The 22865-nt window shown below is 40.1% G+C and overlaps 1 pseudogene; it reads right to left on the reverse strand.

Moving 5' to 3' along the window:
* Positions 1–21369: 21369 nt before the first annotated feature.
* Positions 21370–22865, reverse strand: part of LOC132375353 (store-operated calcium entry-associated regulatory factor-like) — a 52940-nt pseudogene continuing 51444 nt past the window's right edge.

Here is a 22865-nt window from a genome sequence, read left to right on the forward strand (position 1 = left end):
GCATGGTGACTATAGTTAACAATACTGTGTTGGATATTTGAAAGTTGCTAAGAGAGTGTTAAAAGTTCTCATCACAAGAAAAAAAATTCTAACTGGTGATGGATGTTAACTAGACTTACTGTGGTGATCATTTCAAAATATATACAAATATTGAATCATTATGTGGTACACTTGAAACTAATAAAATGTTATACATCAATGATATCTCAGAAAGAGAGGGAAGGAGGGAGGGAAGAAGGAAGGAAGGAAGGAAGGGAGGGAGGGAAGGAAGGGAAGAAGGAAGAAAGGTAGGTGTTGAAAAATGCCCAGGCTTGTGCACAGGGAGCCTGGAACCAGCCTTGCCCAAAGCTCTGCCTTAGAGATGGGGACTTTGAGGCCCACTGGGGGAGCTGACTGTCAGAAGTTTACCACCATGATGTCAGATGTCAAGTCTAAAACACTTCAGAGAAGATAATGTGATATGAACATGTGTTTGTGTTCAAGCTACAGCTCCAGAGGAGTTTTCAGTTGCTTATTCCGGAATTCACAGTCCAGCTGGCATCCTCTCCAGCAAAGCCTTGCTGGCTCCAGAAGCCACTCGGACAAGAGCTTTACCTTCAGTGTTGATCAACACCAGAGACTTTGCTGATTAGCATAATGACTGTTAAAAATAAATGAGTTTTCCAGATGGTGAGATATATACCATGTTCTTGGATTGGAAGAATCAATATTGTGAAAATGACTACACTACCCAAAGCAATCTACAGATTCAGTGCAATCCCTATCAAATTGCCAATGGTATTTTTTACAGAACTAGAACAAAAAAATCTTAAAATTTGTATGCAGACACCAAAGACCCCAAATAGCCAAAGCAATCTTGAGGGAAGAAAATGGAGCTGGAGGAATCAGACTCCCTGACTTCAGACTATACTACACAGCTACAGTAATCAAGACAATATGGTACTGGCACAAAAACAGAAATATAGATCAATGGAACAAGATAGAAAGCCCAGAGATAAACCCACACACCTGTGGTCAACTAATCTATGACAAAGGAGGCAAGGGTATACAATGGAGAAAAGACAGTCTCTTCAATAAGTGGTGCTGGGAACACTGGACAGCTACATTAGAACACTCCCTAACACCATACACAAAAATAAATTCAAAATGGATTAAAGACCTAAATGTAAGACTAGGCACTATAAAACTCTTAGAGCAAAACATAGGAAGAACACTCTTTGACATAAACCACAGCAAGATCTTTTTTGACCCACCTCCTAGAGTAATGGAAATAAAAACAAAAATAAATAAATGGGACCTAATGACACTTCAAAGCTTTTGCACAGCAAAGGAAGCCATAAACAAGATGAAAAGACAACCCTCAGAGTGGGAGAAACTATTTGCAAATGAATCAATGGACAAAGGATTAATCTCCAAAATATATAAACAGCTCATACAGCTTAATATTAAAAAAACAAACAACCCGGAGGGTGGAGTCAAAATGGCACAGAGTTTGCATCTCCCCACAACTAGGGTGCCTGCCGGATGCTGGCGGGAGACCCCTATGACCAGGGAGATGGGAAGAACCCCCAAGCAAACCAGTAGGATGTGGGGAACTGAGGGGGGAGGAGAAATGGAAGGACCAGCACCCCTGAGGGGTGGCTGAGAGGGGGGAGGGGTTCCCACGCCTGGAGGGACCCTTGGGGGCTCAGCTCAGGGTGGAGTGGGCCCAGTGTTTCCCCTGCCCAATTGGCTGGGGAAGTCTGCCCAGCTCTCGGGCTGGGTCCTACACCCTCAGAGGTCCTCTCCCGGCCGGGTTGGTCCTGGGGGCATAGGAGGGAGGCCAGGAGAGAACAGGAGAGGCAGGCGGGAGGGGGACTCCAGGACCAGAGGAGCAGGAAAGGAGCAGAGGGTGTTTGCCCCGCCCACTCAAGCCCAGGAAGCCTGCTGGGCTCCCAGGTGGGGTCTCCCGCCCTCTGAGACCAGAAGCGGGAGGCTCACCTGGGCCCCTTCTGTTCTGTTGAGTGTAAGCCCCCCACACACACACACCCACCTCTGGGCCTTTTCTCTCCCTGTGGGTCCTAAGCATAAGCCCTGCCCACTGCCCAAACCACACCCCTGCTTAGGCCCCGCCCTCCACAGCCAAGACCTTTTCCACCTTTTTTTTTCTTTTTCCTCCTCTTTTTCACTATTGTGGTTCTGTTTTACCTTCCGGTTGTTGTTTCATATGTATTTTTATTTTTATATTTTTTCTAACATAGCTGTTAGTTTCCTAGTCTAATCTTATTTTTTACTTTGTTATTGTTCTTTTTTTTTTTTTTTTCCTTTTGCCACCCCATATGGCTTGCAGGATCTTGGTTCACAAACCAGGGGTCGGGTCATAGTTCCTGCAGTGGGAGCTCCGAGTCCGAACAACTGGACTAACAGAGAACCTCAGACCCTGAGGAATATTCATTGGAGTGAGGTTTCCCAGAGGTCTTCATCTCAGCACCAAGACCCAGCTCTAACCAACAGCCTACGAACTCCACTGTTGGAAGCCTCAGGCCAAACAATCAGTAAGACAGGAACACAATCCCACTCATTAAAAAATGGGGAAAAAAAAGTGAGATGGCAAAAATATATGTCACAGATGAAGGAGCGAGGTAAAAACCTGTAAAACCAAATAAATGCAGAGGAAATAGGCAACTTACCTGAAAAAGAATTCAGAATAATGTTAGTAAAGATGAACCAGAATCTCGGAAATAGAATGCAGGGCCGGATTGAGAAAATACAAGAAATGTTTAACAGAGATGTAGAAGAACTAAAGAACAAACAAACAGAGGTGAACAACACAATAACTGAAATGGAAAATACACTAGAAGGAATCAATAACAGAATAACTTGAGGCAGAAGAATGAATAAGTGAGCTGGAAGACAAAATGGTGGAAATAACTGCCGAGGAGCAGAATAAAGAAAAAAGAATGAAGAGAATTGAAGACAATCTCAGAGACCTCTGGGACAACACTGAACGCACCAACATTTGAATTGGGGTCCCAGAAAAAGAGGAGAAAAAGAAAGGATCTAACAAAATATTTGAAGAGATTATAGTGGAAAATTTCCCTAATGTGGGAAAGGGAATAGTCACCCAAATCCAGGAAGCACAGAGAGTCCCATGCAGGGTAAACCCTAGGAGAAACACACCAAGACATATATTAATCAAACTAACAAAAATTAAATTCAAAGAAAAAATATTAAAAGCAGCAAGGGAAAAACAAAAAATAACGTACAAAGGAATCCCCATAAGGTTATCAGCTGATTTTTCAGCAGAAACTCTACAAGCCAGAAGGGAGTGGCAGGATATACTTAAAGTGATGAAAGAGAAAAACCTACAACCAAGATTACTCTACCCAATAAGGATCTCATTCAGATTCGACAGAGAAATCAGAAGCTTTTCAGACAAGCAAAAGCTAGAGAATTCAGCTCCACCACACCACCTTTACAAAAATACTAAAGAAACTACTGTAGGCGGGAAACACAAGAGAAGAAGAAGACCCACAAAAACAAACCCAAAACAATTCAGAAAATGGTAATAGGAACATACATATCGATAATAACCTTGAATGTAAATGGATTACATGCCCCAACCAAAAGACACAGACTGGCTGAATGCATACAAAAACAAAACCCATATATATGCTGTCTACGAGAGACCCACTTCAGACCTAGGGACACATACAGACTGAAAGTGAAGGGATGGAAAAAGATATTCCACGCAAATGGAAATCAAAAGAAAGCTGGAGTAGCAATACTCATATCAGATAAAATAGACTTTAAAATAAAGACTGTTACAAGAGATAAGGAAGGACACTAGATAATGATCAAGGGATCAATCCAAGAAGAAGATGTAACAATTATAAATGTTTATGCACCCAACATAGGAGCACCTCAATACATAAGGAAAATGCTAACAACCATGAAAGGGGAAATGGACAGTAACACAATAATAGTAGGGGACTTTAACACCCCACTTACACCAATGGACAGATCATCCAAACAGAAAATAAATAAGGAAACAAAGCTTTAAATGACACAATAGACCAGATAGATTTAATTGATATTTATAGAACATTCCACCTGAAAGCGGCAGAATACACTTTCTTCTCAAGTGCACACGGAACATTCTCCAGGATAGATCAAATCTTGGGTCACAATCAAGCCTCGGAAATTTTAAGAAAATTGAAGTCATATCAAGCATCTTTTCTGACCACAACAGTATGAGATTGGAAATCAATTACAGGAAAAGAACTGTAAAAACCACAAATACATGGAGGCTAAACAGTATGCTACTAAATAACCAAGAGATCACTGAAGAAATCAAAGAAGAAATCAAAAAATACATAGAAACAAATGACAATGAAAACACAACGATCCAAAACGTATGGGACACAGCAAAAGCAGTTCTAAGAGGGAAGTTTCTAGCAATTCAGTCTCACCTCAAGAAACAAGAAAAATCTCAAATAAACAATCTAACCCTACACCTAAAGCAAATAGAGAAAGAACAAAGAAAACCCAAAGTCAGTAGAAGGAAAGAAATCATAAAGATCAGAGCAGAAGAAGATGAAATAGAAACAAAAAAAAAATCGCAAAGATCAATAAAACTAAAAGTTGGTTCTTTGAGAAGATAAACAAAATTGATAAACCCTTAGCCAGACTCATCAAGAAAAAAAGGGAGAGGACACAAATCAATAAAATTAGAAATGAAAATGGAGAAATCACAACTGACACTGCAGAAATACAAAGGATTGTAAGAGACTACTACAAACAACTATATGCCAATAAAATGGACAACCACGAAGAAATGGACAAATTCTTGGAAGGGTACAATTTTCCAAGACTGAACCAGGAAGAATTAGAAAATATAAACAGACCTATCACAAGTAATAAAATTGAAACTGTAATTAAGAATCTTCCAAAAAACAAAAGTCCAGGACCAGATGGCTTCACAGGCAAATTCTATCAAACATTTAGAGAAAAGCTAACACTGATCCTTCTCAAACTTTTCCAAAAAATTGCAGAGGGAGTAACACTCCCAAATTCATTCTACGAAGCCACCATCACCCTGATACCAAAACCAGAAAAAGATATCACAAAAAAAGAAAATTATAGACCAATATCACTGATGAACATAGATGCAAAAATTCTGAACAAAATACTAGCAGACAGAATCAAACATATTAAAAGGATCATTCACCATGATCCAGTGGGATTTATCCCAGGGATGCAAGGATTCTTCAGTATATGCAAATTAATCAATGTGATACACCACATTAACAAATTAAGGGGAAAAAAACATGTGATCATCTCAATAGATGCACGAAAAGCTTTTGACAAAATTCAACACCAATTTATGATAAAAACTCTCCAGAAAATGGGCATAGAGGGAACCTACCTCAACATAATAAAGGCTTTATATGACAAACCCACAGCAAACATCATACTCAGTGGTGAAAAACTGAAAGCATTTCCTCTAAGATCAGGAACAAGACAAGGATGTCCACTCTCACCACTCTTATTCAACATAGTTTTGCAAGTCCTAGCCATGGCAATCAGGGAAGAAAAAGAAATAAGAGGAATCCAAATTGGAAAAGAAGTAAAACTGGCACTGTTTGCAGATGACATGATACTATACATAGAAAATCCTAAAGAAGCCACCAGAAAACTACTAGAACTAATCAGTGAATTTGGTAAGATTGCATGATACAAAATTAATGCACAGAAATCTCTGGCATTCCTATACACCAACAACGAAAAATCAGAAAGAGAAATTAAGGAAACAATCCCATTTACCATCACAACAAAAAGAATAAAACACCTAGGAATAAAGCTACCTAAGGAGGGAAAAGAACTGTAGTCAGAAAACTATAAAACACTGATGAAAGAAATCAAAGATCATAAACAGAGGGAGAAATATACCATTTTCTTGGATTGGAAGAATCAATATTGTGAAATGACTATACTACCCAAAGCAATCCACAGATTCAATGCAATCCCTATCAAACTATCAACGGCATTCTTCACAGAATTAGAACAAAAAATTTTACAATTCGTATGGAAACACAAAAGACCGTCAATAGCCAAAGCAATCTTGAGGGAAGAAAATGGAGCTGGCGGAATCAGACTCCCTGACTTCAGACTATACTACAAAGCTACAGTAATCAAGACAATATGGTACTGGCACAAAAACAGAAATATAGATCAATGGTACAGGATAGAAAGCCCAGAGATAAACCCATGCACCTATGGTCAACTAATCTATGACAAAAGAGGCAAGGATATACAATGGAGAAAAGATAGTCTCTTCAATAAGTGGTGCTAGGAAAAATGGACAGCTACATGTAAAAGAATGACATTAGAACACTCCCTAACACCATGCACAAAAATAAAAATAAACTCCAAATGTTAAAGATCTAAATGTAAGACTGGACACTATAAAACTCTTAGAGGAAAAACACTTTGACATAAACCACAGAAAGATCTTTTTTGACTCACCTCCTAGAGTAATGGAAATAAAAACAAACAAACAAAAAAAACAAATGGGACCTAAATAAACTTCAAAGCTTTTGCACAGCAAAGGAAACCATAAACAAGACGAAAAGACAGTCCTCAGAATGGGAGAAAATATTTGCAAATGAAACAATGGACAAAGGATTAATCTCCAAAATATACAAACAGTGCATGGAGCTAAATATCAAAAAAACAAACAATTCAATTAAAAAATGGGCAGAAGACCTAAATAGACATTTCACCAAAGAAGACATACAGATGGCCAAGAGGCACATGAAAAGATGCTCACCATCACTGATTATTAGAGAAATGCAAATCACAACTATAATGAGGTATCACCTCACATGGGTCAGAATGGCCATTCTCAAAAAATCTAGAAAAAATAATTGCTGGAAAGGGTGTGGTGAAAAGGGAACCCTCCTGCACTGTTGGTGGGAATGTAAGTTGATACAATCACTATGGAGAATTGTGTGGAGGTTCCTTAAAAAACTAAAAATAGAACTACCATATGACCCAGCAATCCCACTACTGGGCCTATACCCTGAGAAAAGCATAATTCAAAAAGAGACATGTACCACAGTGTTCACTGCAACACTATTTACAATAGCCAAGACATGGAACCAACCTAAATGTCCATCGACAGATGAATGGATGTGGCACATACATACAATGGAATATTAGCCTTAAAAAGAAATAAAATTAAGTTAGTTGTAGTGAGGTGGATGGACCTAGAGTCTGTCATCAGATTGAAGTAAGTCAGAAAGAGAAAAACAAATAGCATATGCTAACACATATATATGGAATCTTAAAAAAAGAAATGGTATTGATGAATCTAGTGGCAGGGCAGGAATAAACACATAGACATATATAATGGACTTGAGGACACGGGGTGGGGAGGGGGAAGCTGGGGCAAAGTGAGAGTAGCATCGACATATATACACTACTGAATGTAAAATAGTTAACTAGTGGGAAGCAGCAGCATAGCACAGGGTGATCAGCTCGGTGCTTTGCGATGAACTAGAGAGGTGAGATAGGGAGGGTGGGAGGGAGGCTCAAGAGGGAGGGGATATGGGGATATATGTATATATATGGGGATATATGTATGCATATGGCTGATTCACTTTGTTGTACAACAGAAACTAACACAGTATTGTGAAGTAGTTATACTCCAATAAAGATCTATTTAAAAAAAGAAACCAATCATAAAAAGGGCAGAAGACCTAAATAGACATTTCTCCAAAGAAGACATACAGATGGCCAAGAGGCACATGAGAAGCTGCTCAACATCACTAACTGTTAGAGAAATGCAAATCAAAACCACAGTGAGGTATCACCTCACACCGGTTAGAATGGGTATCATCAGAAGATCTACAAACAACAAATGCTGGAGAGGGTGTGGAGAAAAGGGAACCCTCTTGCACTATTGGTGGGAATGTAAATTAATACAGCCACTGTGGAGAACAGTATGGAGGTTCCTTAAAAAACTAGAAATAGAATTACCATATGACCCAGCAATCCCTCTACTGGGCATATACCCAGAGAAAACCATAATTCAAAAAGACACATGCACCCCAATGTTCACTGCAGCACTATTTACAAAATAGCCAGGTCATGGAAGCAACCTAAATGCCCATTGACAGATGAATGGATAAAGAAGATGTGGCACATATATACAATGGAATATTACTCAGCCATAAAAAGGAATGAAATTGGGTCATTTGTAGAGATGTGGATGGACCTAGAGACTGTCATACAGAGTGAAGGAAGCCAGAAAGAGAAAAACAAATATTGTATATTAACACACATATGTGGAATCTAGAAAAATGGTACAGATGAACTGGTTTGCAAGGCAGAAATAGAGACACAGATGTATAGAACAACCGTGTGGACACCAAGGGGGGAAAGGGGGGTGGGTGTTGGGATGAGTTGGGAGATTGGGATTGACATATATACACAAATATGTATAAAATAGGTAACTAATAAGAACCTGCTGTATAAAAAATAAGTAAAATTCAAAAAATAAAAATAAAAACATAAATGGGTTTTCATAGGTGAAATCAGTGGCTTGTTAGCCAGCTTAATGAATGCTAGAAACAGGCACTTGTTGATGAAATTGATGGCATTGAGAGTATGTAGCTTGGCTAAAGCATTTTAGAGACACTCCCTCCCCTGGCATGAAGAGGGTGTAAGACTCCATGAGCTCTCGGGATGGCAGTCCAGGCTGCTTCCTCTGCATCTGCATCTGGCCACCGATGCAGGGCAATTCTGGTTGCCTGAAGGGGATTCTAACTGTCACAGAATGTGGCTCTGGAATATTCTTATCTCTGTCTAAGATTTATTGAATTTAATTTGGGGACTTCCCTGGTAACGCAGTGGTTAAGAATCCGCCTGCCAATTCAGGGGACATGAGTTCGAGCCCTGGTTTGGGAAGATCCCACATCCCGCAGAGCAACAAAGCCCATGTGCCACAACTACTGAGCCGCGTGCCACAGCTACTGAAGATCCCGTGCTCCACAACAAGAGAAGCCTCCACGATGAGAAGCCCGCGCACCACAACAAAGAGTAGCCCCCGCTTGCCGCAACTAGAGAAAGCCCACGCGCAGCAACGAAGACCCAACGCAGCCAAAAATAAATAAATAAAATAAATAAATTTATTTAAAAAAAACCAAAACACATCAGTCACCTACTTGGGGCCTTTCTCTTCCTTTTTTCCTGCTGCTTGACCCTCACCAGGCTCAGTGCCAGGCGAGGGCTGTACACCAAGGCTGTCTTTGCCCGGCCGTATGCCCTCCCGACAACGGGAACCTTGCCCTTTTTCCAGCCTCCCTTTCTAGATGGAACCCTGGGGAGAGCAAAGCAGATAGACAAAGCCAGGCACCAGAGGCTTGAAAGGCTTGCAGCTCTTGCCAAGGAAAATGTCAAACTTTATAGGGAGAAAATTGTGTTTCACACACTCCAGACCAAATTCCCATTTTTTTGCCATTACATGCCTAAAAGATGTGTCCATTTAGGATGTAAAAGATTGATTTTTTCACATTTGTTTAAGAGATATGGTGAGATATGGAGTTGAATAAAAAAAAGAGCCTCTATTGGCCAGAGAAGAAGACTTGGTTTGGATGTTATTTGTGCCTTGACAAAGCTGTGGGGCCTTGGGCTAGTCATCTTCCTTCACTGGGCCTCATGTGCAAAATAAGAAAGTAGAAACAGATGATCTCTGTGGTTCCCTCTACTCAGCCCTGACATTTTGTTCATTGAAATTCAACATGACCTATGTCTGTTTTGTTCAAAATAAGTTGGCCCTTGTCCATCAGCTGGAGACTGGGTAAATGCATTGAGGTCCAGTCATATAATGGTATGTTATTCAGCAATAAAAAAGAATGGCTGCCGGTAAATGCAACATCATAGATGAACCTCAAAAATATTATATCAAGTGAAAGAAGCTAGACACAAAAGACTACAGATTGTAAGAGTCCATTATACAAAGTTAAAAACAGATGAAACTTAATTGTAGTGATAATAGAGGGGTTGCTTTGTGTGTGTGGAGGGGTGGTGGTTATTGACTATGAAGGAGCATGGGGAACTTTTGAGGGGGATGAAGGTGTTCAACACCTTGATCTGGGTGGGGGTTACAGCAGTATAAACAGGTGAAAGTTCATCAAGCTGTACACCTAAGATTTATGCATTTTTCTGTACTTCAATAACAACTCAATAAAACACTATTAATATATAATTATATAAATCTTAATACACAAATATTATGTATGTGTATATATACATATATATAATCATACATGTGTGTATTTTGCTTCTAGAACTGTCCACAATAAAAACCACTAGAAGTGTCCAAATGCCAAGTTTTCACAAAACAATTAACAAAGTATACCCCTGGGTGTGCTCATGCTCTAAAAGGAAGAAAAACAATCTGATGTTTTTTGATAAGAACTTGGTCATATTCTCGGTATGACCAAGCTTTGGAAAATGCCACTTTGTCCAAGAGACGAGAGAAGAGGAAGCTTCAGGTTTGAGGAAGTCTGCTTAAGGCTCAGGGGAGCCCACTCAGCAAGTCATGGTGGGACTGGGGCTGGGAGACTTGTTTTCCAGATGTGGCCGAATCACCACCAAACTCCGCCTTTCTCAAATCCTTTAAGGGAAAGCCATGTGATTGGTCCAGGCCCTGCCCAGCTGCAGGCCTCTGAGCACCTCCAAGGACCATCTGCTCATCACCCCCAGGCCGAGCCCCACCCTGAGTCACAGTCAGTTCTCATCTGAGAAACCACAGCAGCTGCCTCGGTGGTGTCCTGGCGGCTGCTCTTGCCCCAGTGTATGAATCAGCTCAGGCTGCCGTGACAAAGGGCCACAGACCGGAGGGCTTAATCTGCAGAAATGTATCTCTTCACAGTTCTGCAGATTGGAAGTCCAAGATCAAGGTGCTGAGGCCTCTCTCCTTCCTTGTACGTGACTGTCTTCTCCATGTGTGTGTGTCCAAATTTCCTCTTCTTATAAGGACACCAGAAATCTTAGATTAGGGCCCACCCACGTGAGCTGATTTTGACTAAATCACTTCTTTAAAAGCCCTATCTCCAAATGCAGTCCCATTAAGAGGTACTGGGGTTAGGACTTCAGCCCACGGGTTTTTTTATTTTTTGGTTGCACCAGGTCTTAGTTGTGGCTTGCCAGCTCCTTAGTTGCGGCAGGCGGGCTCCTTAGTTGTGGCTCGCCGGCTCCTTAGTTGCGGTATGCAGGCTCCTTAGTTGTGGCATGTGAACTCTTAGTTGTGGCATGCATGTGAGATCTAGTTCCCTGACCAGGGGTTGAACCCGGGCTCCCTGCATTGGGAGCGTGGAGTCTTAACCACTGCACCACCAGGGAAGTCCCCAGCATGTGGGTTTTAAGGGGACACGATTCAGCCCATAACACCCATCAAGGACACTTTCTGTCCAGTTGCCAAAGGGAGATTTCCAAAGCACAAATGTTAATTGTGTTGCTTCCCACTCAGAAATATTCCATGTCTCCCCTCAATCCTCAGGATACATTTCAAATTTCTCACCCTGGCTCAAGGCCCAACAGTGGTCCGGCCCTGCCTCCTGCACCCTCCTCATCTCTTAACCATTCTCCCTCGTTCTCTACTCCCGCCTCCTTGCTGCCCCGCCCCTGCCCTGGGGCCTTTGCACAAGCAGTCCTTTTGTCTGATGTCCCCATGTGTCTTGAGGAACTCATCTCTGACTGATTCTCACCCCTGCACATGGCTCAAAAAATGAGAAGCCTTTATTAATTCCTCCTCTCTCCCCCAAACCCCTTTATAATTCTCAATGTGGATTCTGATACCTCCAGGAACTCTTGTGTTTCAGTGCCTCAGAACTTTCCAGGCCTATGGAAGGGCCCTCACCTGTGCCAGACTTCAAATGTGGGGGTGGGAGGGGGTCCATGGAGAGAGGTGGTGGCAGAGGCAGAGATCTGACTGGGGAGGAAGGGGCTGGAAGGGAAGGGAGGGTTTCTCAGCGTTGTTGGTTTTGCAAAGCAGGAAGACAGGGAGTGTCTTTGTGGTTCCAGAATGCCTGGGGAGGCTGAAGAGACTGCCCAGAGAGCTTGAGGCAGGTGGGTTTCCACGGCCAGGTATGTGGCTGGTGGTGAGGGAAACTTTTGGAGTCAACAGGGGCTGGTCAGTGGAGCACAGAGAAGCAGGCTAAACAGCTGCTAAGGGGAGCAGAAGAATAAATGACCACAGTAGCCTCTCAGTGGGCTGGAGAACAGGTCCCATCCCTGTTTCCCATCCCTGTTTTCCCATTGTCACAGAAAGCCCCCATCCTTGATTCTTATTTGAGCCTAAAACAGAGTAGCCCACAAAACCATGCCTGAGACTGAGTGCTTGCCAATCTGGTGAGTGTGGGCAGAGGGACACCCTTACGCGATTGAGACAAATAAGATAATGTGGTGTTTTGTGTGTCCATATGTTGTGGAGCAAATTGGTGCCTACCTGTGATGGTCAGTTTTATATGTAAGTTTGGCTGGACTACAGATATTTGGTTGAACATTATTCTGGATGTTTGCATTTTTTGGATGAAATCAACATTTAAATTGGTCGACTCTGGGTAAAGCAGATTGCTCTCCATAGTGGGGGTGGGCCTCATCCAATCAGTTGAAGGCCTTCATAAAATAAAGACTGACCTCCACCAAGCAAGAAGGAATTCTGCCAGCAGTTGGCCCTTGGACTCAAACTGCAGTTCTTCCCTGGGCCTCTAGCCCACAGGCCTACTTTGCAGATTGTAGAATTATCAAGCCTGCACAATTATGTGAGCCAATTCCTTAAAATAAACCTCTCTATATACATATGTACACATTCTGTTTCTCTGGAGAACCATAACTAATACACCACCATACAGCATGCCCCAGGCCACACTGCTCATATTCTGGTTGATTCTGCTCATCCTTTTAGGTCTCTGCTTAAATGGCATTTCCTACAGGAAGTCTTCCCTGACCACCATCAGCCCCACTCCCAAGCTGTGTTAGGTGCCTCCTCTGTGTTGCCATAGAAATCTGTCTGCCCTTTGTTGTAGTGCTCATCAAACTGAGCTTTAATTTTTCCATTACAGAGATTTTCAAAGTGGGTATTAATTATCTGTGTCCCCACGTAGATTATGAGCAGAAATTATGTTTTACTAATAGGGCCTGGCACATAGTTGTTGAATGATGAATGAATGAATGAATGAAAGAAAAGAATAAGAATATATGTGAATGCTTATATGAGTTCCTGTTGCTGCTGTAACAAATGTTAAAAAGCAAAATTCAACTGAGTAAATTTTAAAGATTTTACTTGCTTTATTCAATAATTCATGAATTGGGCAGCATCCCATCTAGCAGATAAAAGGGAGATCCAAGGAGCTGTATGAAATGAAAGATTTTATAGGCAGAAAGGGATTGGACAAGGAAGTTATACTAACAACAAGTGGACTGGTTATGGCAAGGTCATCTTCCTAGAGAGGATGGCAGTTGTCTGTCAAGTAGATGACCTCACTAGTGCTGACCAGGTAATTCCTGATTGACTGGTTTAAGTTTCCATTCCTGGGAAAGGCTGAAACTATAATAAAGTTAGGTATTAAGTCTCAATTTGGTTATGTGGTGCTTAGTATAAGTGACTCCATTTGGGGCCTGTTGTCTCTTTTTTAACAATATCCCCCTTTTGGTCAAGCTCTCAGTCTAACAGAGATGCTATCAAAATTTAAGCCATTAGCACTACTCCCAGCTACCTCTCTGGAGTTCTCACAGTTTTTCCTGACCCTCTGTGTGGTATTTACAGGTCATGACATCTTTTTGCTGGATCTCTGTGGTATTCACAGGTCACAACTTCAGTCATTCTCTTCATTTCTTCATTCCTTTGGGTGGTCATTCTCTTCATTCCTTTTCTGACATTCTAGTCTTAGGGAGATCATTTGCTTGGTGACTGGCAGTTGCAAACCTGAATTTAAAGCTTCTGAGAGAATACAGTACACCAGGGGAACTACTATGATTATAAGCAGGATAATTCTCAATGTCTGGCGTGCACTTCAGAGCCGTGTTCCCCGAGACCCAAACCAATCAGAATCAAATAAGTCAAAGAAAGGAGTCAATTTCTTAAGCCAAGTGCCTTGTTCAGTGATTTTATGTAGCTGAGTTTCAATTTGTCCAGAAGTATTAATCCAGTTTCAGCAAGTGGTGTTGGCCATTGCACAAGCACCTCCTTGCTCAGCTAGAAGATAATCAAGGGCTAGCCTGTTAGCAAGAACAGCTGTGGCCAGAGAATTTAAGAATTTTTGTGGGGCAGCTATTGCTTTAGCGGCAGATTCTACAAAATCTTCAAAAGTTAAGGAGAGGTTTCTGATCATAGCTTCGTTTGCATTTACTCTGAGCAAGGGGAGGTGTGATCTACCAAAGGAAGCTAATTTTGAATCACGAATGCCCCCTGGTAATTCCTGTTTGAGTCTGTGGCTCAGGCCTAGAAAGCGACAGCCAGGTCAGTAAAATTTACGAGTCGGTAGACTACACAGGAGGTTTTATTCTACTTACCTTTGCCTTGGGTTCCTTTCCTTATACACAGCCTGGATGCGAGGTTCTCTGGGTTTGGGGTTGTTGACCAGAGACAAGGAAATGGACTCCCAAGGTCAGAGAGTCTGACACAATATAGAGACGGGGATGAGTTTTGCTTTTTGTTTTTTGTGTGGTTTTTTTTTTTTTTTTGAGAAACTGAGGTGTTGGAAATCAGGAAGACATTTGTGACAGGCAGAAAGAACTACAGGATCACCAGCATCAAAGCAAATCCAACAGTCAGTTTATCCTCATTTACAGTGGCCTGAGATATGTGAACAGTAAACTTTTCAGGCCAGAGCAAGGAAAAAGGTGGACAAAAGAATCATAAAGCACTTCATGGTGTAAGAATTAAGAAAAGAATGGTCAGGAAAGGAAGGAGGAATGGAAGGAAACGTGCTTGATCCCCTTGATCTGACGTTTTGGGAGGAAGCAGTCTACCTCAATGTTGACTACTTCTCTTCCTAGTCAATTTGATTTTGAGGTCTCTGGCATTTACACAAGACCAGATGTCAGATGGGGTCTTCTTCAGCTGTGAAATATGTCCCAAAGTTTCAAAACCTCGTAATTTGGCTGTAGTGCAGTGGTCAAGAATACTTGGTAGGGTCCTTTCCATGAATCTCACTTTTACAAAAGCATCAGAGTAGAGCAATAACTGCCTGTAAATGACAGAAGATTTTAATAATGGCTATAGTTAAAGATCTGATTAGAGTTCATTATAATGCAATTGATATAGAAATTTGGTTACTTCTGAGACATATAATATTTTAAAATAATAACTAGAATTATGACTGATAACATTGTTCCAGGACACATCAGAATTTTAGGAATTTCATATAATTTCTGGAACACTTATAACTTATACCTTTATGAGTACAACATAAAGAAGGCTTGGTATTACTTTTTATTTAACAATGCTTCCCATATAATTTAACATATTAAATAAGCCTAATTAGCTCAACATCTTCTTTTTTATCAATATAAGGAGAGAGAACACATCTTCTGAGATGTTCCAGGGATCCTCTGGAAAAATCCCAAAGTTACTTCTAAGTCAAAAAGACTTCATTTGGAATTTGGCGAAGTTTGTAAATAAATATAGAAAGTTTTTGACCCTTGACTAAATAAAGATCACAGATCGTCATGAAACAATGCTTAGATATTTAACCAAAGTGACAGTAAAAGATTTCCAAGGCATATACAAAAGGTTACATAGTTGTAAGCAAAACTTAGCTCTTTTACAATTGAGAAAACTCAGTTTTCTTAAATATTCAAAGAGCTAAGACAACGTGAAGCACAGGAAATTATTTTGGTAAGACATAAAATCTTTGCTTTCTAGGCAGATTACTCAAAAGGTAAAGAAAAACCTTTCACAATATCATTCTTATCAAAAGCAGACCAAAAGTCAAAAAAAAAAAAAAAAACACAACTTTGAAAGAGAAAACCAAATTCTGATTTTGTACCAGTATACTTTTGATATAAAAACTCCCTTTTTAAATTAATTCATTCCAGTCTTAGCTTGACCATGCATAAAATTCCTAAGATTCCTTTTCCACAAAACTTCCACAAGTGTTTTTTTTAATATCCCTTCAGATTTTGTCCTATGTTTTTCCTCTTTCTCATCCTGGATCAATTATTTTTCTTTCTTTACCTAATTTTTAATATCCCTTCAGATTTTGTCCTATGTTTTTCCTCTTTCTCATCCTGGATCAATCATTTTGCTTTCTTTACCTAATTTTGCTTTCTTACCTAACCATAAACACTTGTTTCCTTTCATCCTTATTATTTCTAAGTAGTTTTAAGTACATATATTGATTACAATTCTTAACTCTAAGAACTTTAATTTCTAGGGAAAACTAAGAAGTAAGCAATTGTAGATTGTCTCTTACACTAGCGTTCTTTAGATTGGCAAATTGATGAATACATGAATAACCTCTAGAAGCATATGCTTTCTCACAGTACAATTTTTTAAATGTGGAAGAAGACATGTTTACTGGTAGACCCAAATATCTTTAGTTCCTCTGATAAAAAGCTAAAAGTGGATAAATCTGTATTCAGTAATGAATGTTTCTGTATTTGGAAATGATCTAGATTTTCAATGAATTTCCATCATTTAAGTTAACTTATCAAAACTTTAAAGTTTCAGTTTATAAAACTATTTGGCAAACTATTTTTTAGTAGACATCCTTTTACACATAGTTACTGCTGAAAGTTCACCTAAAAACTTTTATCTCATTTATATCTGTCTACATCAGTTGTTCTTAAGAATCATGTTTTAACTATCCACGAAAACTTCTCGGGACATTGGACAAGGTCTGCTGTCATCCCAAGCTATTTTCCTTGCTGACAAATTCTGTAACAAAGATAACATGAGCTTATTTGACTTTAGTAAACTTAAGTAGAATAAAAGCTTTATATTTAATGCTGATAAGTCTAAAGACAGGCCTCTTTTAATTAAACCAAAAAATTTAAACTAGCTTTTATTTACTAAAGATTTATCCTAAATCATGTTAAGTTGAAAAACATTTGGGTTAATTTCTATATTTTTGAGAGTCTAGAAGCATTTATTTTCCTTTAAGTGAATTAAATAAAGTTCTTTTACAAATTGCTCTTAGCAATGCCACCCAAAGGTAGAAAAATATCACACAGCTACAACATACATTCATAGACATACATAAACATTTAGACAAATGCAAGCAGAGATCTTATAGCTTTAACTTAACATTTTTAGCTGTGAAATGGGTATGATAATGCAAAACTCGCTAGCTTATAAAAGAACAGTTGGATTCAAACTTTTTTTTCTTTTTGGGCGGTAGGAATAAGTTAAGTGTACCTGCTAGGATGGCTAAAGTTTTTTTTATTAATATTTTTAGAGAAGACACTTAAGATTTGTATTCATCCTTGGCAAGTAATCTTATGGAAGCTGTGGACTAGATTTTGGGCAAGGGAGCTTCTCTGGCAGTTTGTATTTGTATTTTTATTTTTTTAAAAAAAGATTTATTTATTCATTTATTTTTGGCTGCATTGGGTTTTAGTTGTGGCATGCGGGATCTTTATTGAGGCATGTGGGATCTTTTGTTGTGGTGCGTGGGCTCTTTGTTGCGGCGCACAGGCTGCTCTCTAGTTGTGGCGTGTGGGTTTTCTCTTCTCTAGTTGTGGTGCACAGACTCCAGGGCACGTGGGCTCTGTAGTTTGCAGCCCACAGGCTCTAGTTGAGGTGCGCGAACTCAGTAGCTGTGGTGTGCAGGCTCAGTAGTTGTGGCACGTGAGCTTAGTTGCCCTGCGGCATGTGGGATGTTAGTTCCTTGACCAGGGATCGAACCTGCATTCCCTGCATTGGTAGGTGGATTCTTTGCCACTGGACCACCAGGGAAGTCCCTGGCAGTTTGTATTTTTAAAAAGTCTCTTTCTCTCTTTTTTTCAATCTTAGGAATTGGAGATGGTAAGGATAAGTGGACTTTGAATTGTTTCTAGAGCTGGGTTTCTGGTTTTGCAAAAATTTGAAAGCCAAGGACTTTTAATTCTTCAAAGAATGGGCTGTAACCTAAATGATATCTAGGGGCTGATCTGCCCTTCCAACTACATTATCTTCAATTTGCTTCTTTATATCAGGGAGAACTAAGATGGAAATTAAATGAGTTCTATGTTCTGGGTATAGGGCTGTTTGTCTTTGGAATGTTTTAGTAAATTTTTCCATAAGGGCTTCAGAAGGTTTTACTTTCTCTCTAGATACATTTAGCTTAAGGGAAGAGGCCTAAAAAAAGTTCCTGTCAGGCTCTGAATATTAGCTTCCAATTTGGCCAACTTCTGACAATAGAGCTACATTAAAAATCTTTTCAAATATCTTGCCAGGTTTCAGCTGGGACCAACAGTAAATATTTCTGGCAGTATTGAACAATCCCATGGATACAAGAGGCATCCTCAAAGAGGGTGCAAAATATAATACTCTCCCAAGATCTAGAGCCACTCCCAAAGATAGCCAAAAGAAAGAAGGACCTAGACAATTCCCTGGAGGGCTGGCAATGGACCCTAGCCACAAATGTTCAACCCACATTTCTGTCTGGCCATATTTTTGAGGCCCCCAGCCTGGCAGTTACCAAGCCAAGCTGACAGGACACAAAAGAAGACAAACAAGGTTACAGCTGTCCCTGGGAGAGAAAGGACCAATAACCAATGGGTCTGGATTTGGAAAGGGACAGTGTGAAATTGTATTTTCCTCTTTCCACCAAGCACTACAGGCAGAGATTCAGGAGAGCTGTTTTTGGTAAGAATTCTCACCCTTCACTGGTTTCTGCGAGTTTTCCCTGGATCCCATCTGCAGGCTCCAGTATCTACCAGAATTTGGCATGGTTTTCCATTAATTTTAATTATAGTTTCCCTAGGCTATTTAAGGGAATAGCATAGCAGTTTATCAGAAAATCCTTCAGAGACCCATCAACCCTGGGAGTGACCCATTTGGGAGTCCTCCAATGGTAGGTATGTGGGGGCATTCAACGTGATGTGGAAGGATTTGCATAAAACCTTTGAGGAAAATATTTTCCCACTGTCCCAGGTGTTTACAAATGAGACATTGACCCATGGGCCAGCATTTTGATGATGGACCCCTAGCAGATTACAGTGGAGGAGGCCTGGGTATTATTTTAGGTTTCTGGCCTTGGGGTGATTGCAGCTTGATGGACTTTTGTTTACAATCCTTTCAAAGTGCTCAGCTATAGTCACAAGTCCAGTCAGGCCAAGGGCCTCCCATCCTTCTTTCTGCCTTTTATCAAACCACTAACCTCAAGAGATAATCCATTTACAAATAAGGCAGCTAGAGCAGGTTGGTTGACATCATTTATTGTATGGAACCCAGAACGCCATAGGAAGAGATCTTCCAGATGGGCTTTAAAGTCCGCTACAGATTTATCTTCCTTCTGTTTGCATGTTTGACCAATCAGTGCAGGCAGGGAAGACTCTAGAAATAGCTTTTAAAAGATCAGTTGCTATTTTGCAAGCTTTTCCTGGTCCATAAGGAGACCGTGTTGAAGACTGAGGATCTCAAATGTCATCCTTGGGTCGTGCCGTTCTGCTTCCCGCATCCATTTTTGGGCTTCATCAGGTCCTACCAGCATCTGCACAAGCTGATAAAGACCTGGCAGCCTGGGGTCATAGGCCTCAATAAGGGCTCTAAATGTTTCAGAAAACTTTTGGGAATCCTCCCTTGGTTTAGAAAATTCTTTAATCCTTAGTTCGGTCCTTGACCAAGAAGTGAAGAGGATCACCTGCAGCCACAGGTGGTCTTATTTTATTTTATTTTTCTGTCATTTTAATGTAAGATTGAACAGACTGCTACAACAACACTTGAGATTCCACAGAGAACTGCATGATTTTGCTATTAGAAGACATTTGTTGAAGTATTTGAACTTTACCTCTTTAAAAAAATGAATATGGTCCATCAACAACAGATGAATGAATAAAGAAGATGTGGTGTGTGTGTGTGTGTGTGTGTGTGTGTGTATATATATATATATATATATATACATATATATATATACATATATAAATAAAATGTCTACAACAGAGTAGCCATAAAAAAGAATGAAATTCTCCCATTTGCAACAATGTGGATGGACCTAGAGAGTATTATACTTAGTGAAATAAGTCAGACAGAGAAAGACAAATACTGTATGTTACCACGTATATGTGGAATCTAAAAAATAAAACAAATGAATGAATATAACAAAAAACTCACAGGTATAGAGAACAAGCTAGTGGTTACCAGTGGGGAGAGGGAAGGTGAGAGGGACAAAACAGGGTTAGGAGATTAAGAGGCACAAAATCCTATCTATAAAATAAATAAGCTAGGGAATTCATTGGCAGTCCAGAGGTTAGGACTCTGTGCTCTCACTGCCGAGGGCCTGGGTTCAGTCCCTGATCAGGGAGTTAAGATCCCACAAGCCATGCTGCGTGGCCATAAATTAATTAATTAATTAATTAAGCTAAAAGGATATATTGTACAGCACTGGGAATATAGCCAATAATTTATAATAACTTGAAATGGAGTATAATATATAAAAATATTGAATCACTATGTTGTATATCTGGAACTAATATAATATTGTAAATCAATATTGTAAAAATTGAAATATTTCGATTTTTAAAATGAAATGGAAGTTTCAGGTGTTTTTTTCAGCACACAAACATTCACAACAACCTTCTAGATACTTGTTTTCTACTTTTCCAAAAAAGGTAATTCTCATTTACTAGAATCTCACCCACCACTGAAGAATTCAAAGCTCCTGAGCTCAAAAGTGATCAAAACACACAGATAGGTATAATTAGTAGTCCAAAGCTTGGTTTAAATATTTGAAGAACAGGAAACATCCAGTAATAAATACCAAGTATATTATCATTGTTTCTATGAGGTAATGACTCATAAACTAAAACCACCTAAGTCTGAAATTTTCTGTACTCAGTGTCTATTAGTATAAAGACTTCATTCTTAATGCTTCTTATGGCATCACAGGTTTTATAAATTAAACAATACATTTTTAGCATTCCACAGTAATCATCACTTTCAAAAACTGTAATATACATCTGCATGTTACACAAACATATAATTCTCTACATAAGCATTTTGTCATATATCACTTCTTAGCCTCAAATAATACAAAAATCTATACAGAACAAAACACCACAGAACTTTTGTATATTCCCTTTCCCCAGTTGTTAGCAGGTAGCACTGCTTTAAAAAGAATGTGATGAAAAATCAGAAATTTTGCAACCAGTGTTTGACTTCAACTTTTTACTTTATCATCTTCTAGTACCACCATATCCTGCTGCTGTTCTGGGTCTGGTCTCTGAGCTTGAACATGCCAAAGAGCTACCTGTGCCTCCAAGAAGTGGTAAGCAGGGCTCTTCCACGTGCTGGAGTGTGAGGGAGGGTGAGATGGGTGGTACCATGAGTCTGAGAAGGGTGTTGCTGCTCTATTGCTGCCAAATATTCTAATATTCCTCCAGTTCCCAAGCCAGTCCAGAACCCTGGTCCTGAATGTTCATTTCCTTGCTGTCCATGCAAGCACTGCCAAAACCAGAGGTTGCACCATGTTGACCTGTGAACTCAGCCTTAAAGCCCACAGGAGGGGCTCCTGCTGAGTTGGTGAATCTCTGATAATGATGGGAATGTGGAGTATACTCAGAATATGGTAGAGGAGAATCTTGGCCATCACTAAGGAACAATATATAAACTCCAAAGTCAATAGCAAGTAGCACCACGATGGAAATCACTCCACTGATGCCACATGAATCTGGGGAGTACAACTTATTATAATAATCAGAGAAAGAGTTAAAGCCATGGTTTTCCCTAGACTCTCTCAATTTCTTCAGGCCAAGTTCCATGTGATCTAAGTTATACTCCAAGCTATAGGAGCCTCTTAGTATATACCTTCAGAGGATTCATAGCTTTTACAGCCTGGCAGTTTTTCCAAATTTGTACTTGATATCTAAATCAGTCTTACATTCCCACTGTACATCATAACCATCCCACCCTTTGTTCTGACACTGTATGAATTTGGGGGTATAAGCATCCCATCCAGCTATGCCTCCAATACATTTCACTGTGGGATTGGAGCCAACCCACGAGAAGTGGTATAGCGGTCCTAGTGGAGGGTAAGAGCTTTTACATCCCACAACAATATTCTGTCTAAGTCGTTCCAGCCCTGGGCAGGGCCCACGGTCAGCAGAAGTGAAAGGAAGCTGAGGAGAGGGCAGCGTCTGGCCACTTCCAGCCCGCCAGCCTTGGCCAGGGTGCTTGGTGAAGACGGCAAATAAAGAGGGATGGAGGGGAGTGGCATGAGTTATGTCATAGTCTCTTATTTTATGTGCATCTTATATCTTTAATTTTTCATTAGCTTTTGGCAATGACTCTTTTAATGAAACTATTTTGTGGTTTTGAAGCCCTCTGGAGGCTTCTGCATGACAAGTAAATTAGGTAACCTATTCTGCTTGTTTGATTTGGGAGCCCTTGTTTTAAAGTGCATTTCTTAATTGATCTTGTCTTGGAACATTCCTCATAAAGGCCATTATAATTCTAGGTTGTCTTGGTAAGATTCTGCCGTTTTTGTGGATATCCACAGCTCCTGGGACCACAGTTCTTAGACATAAACAAGCGGGTGTGCCAGAAGGTGTGCTCGGTTCTTGGGAATTTCAGGATCCTATTTCTTCAGCTAAGCCTTGGGTCTCTTGGAGCCAAATTAATACCTAAGAAGCATGTGCCACTGGGTTGGGGATTGTGTGGTGTTTTACAGTGT

This window comes from Balaenoptera ricei, chromosome 11 (genome assembly GCF_028023285.1).
Source record: "Balaenoptera ricei isolate mBalRic1 chromosome 11, mBalRic1.hap2, whole genome shotgun sequence".
Classification (NCBI taxonomy): Eukaryota; Metazoa; Chordata; class Mammalia; order Artiodactyla; family Balaenopteridae; genus Balaenoptera; species Balaenoptera ricei.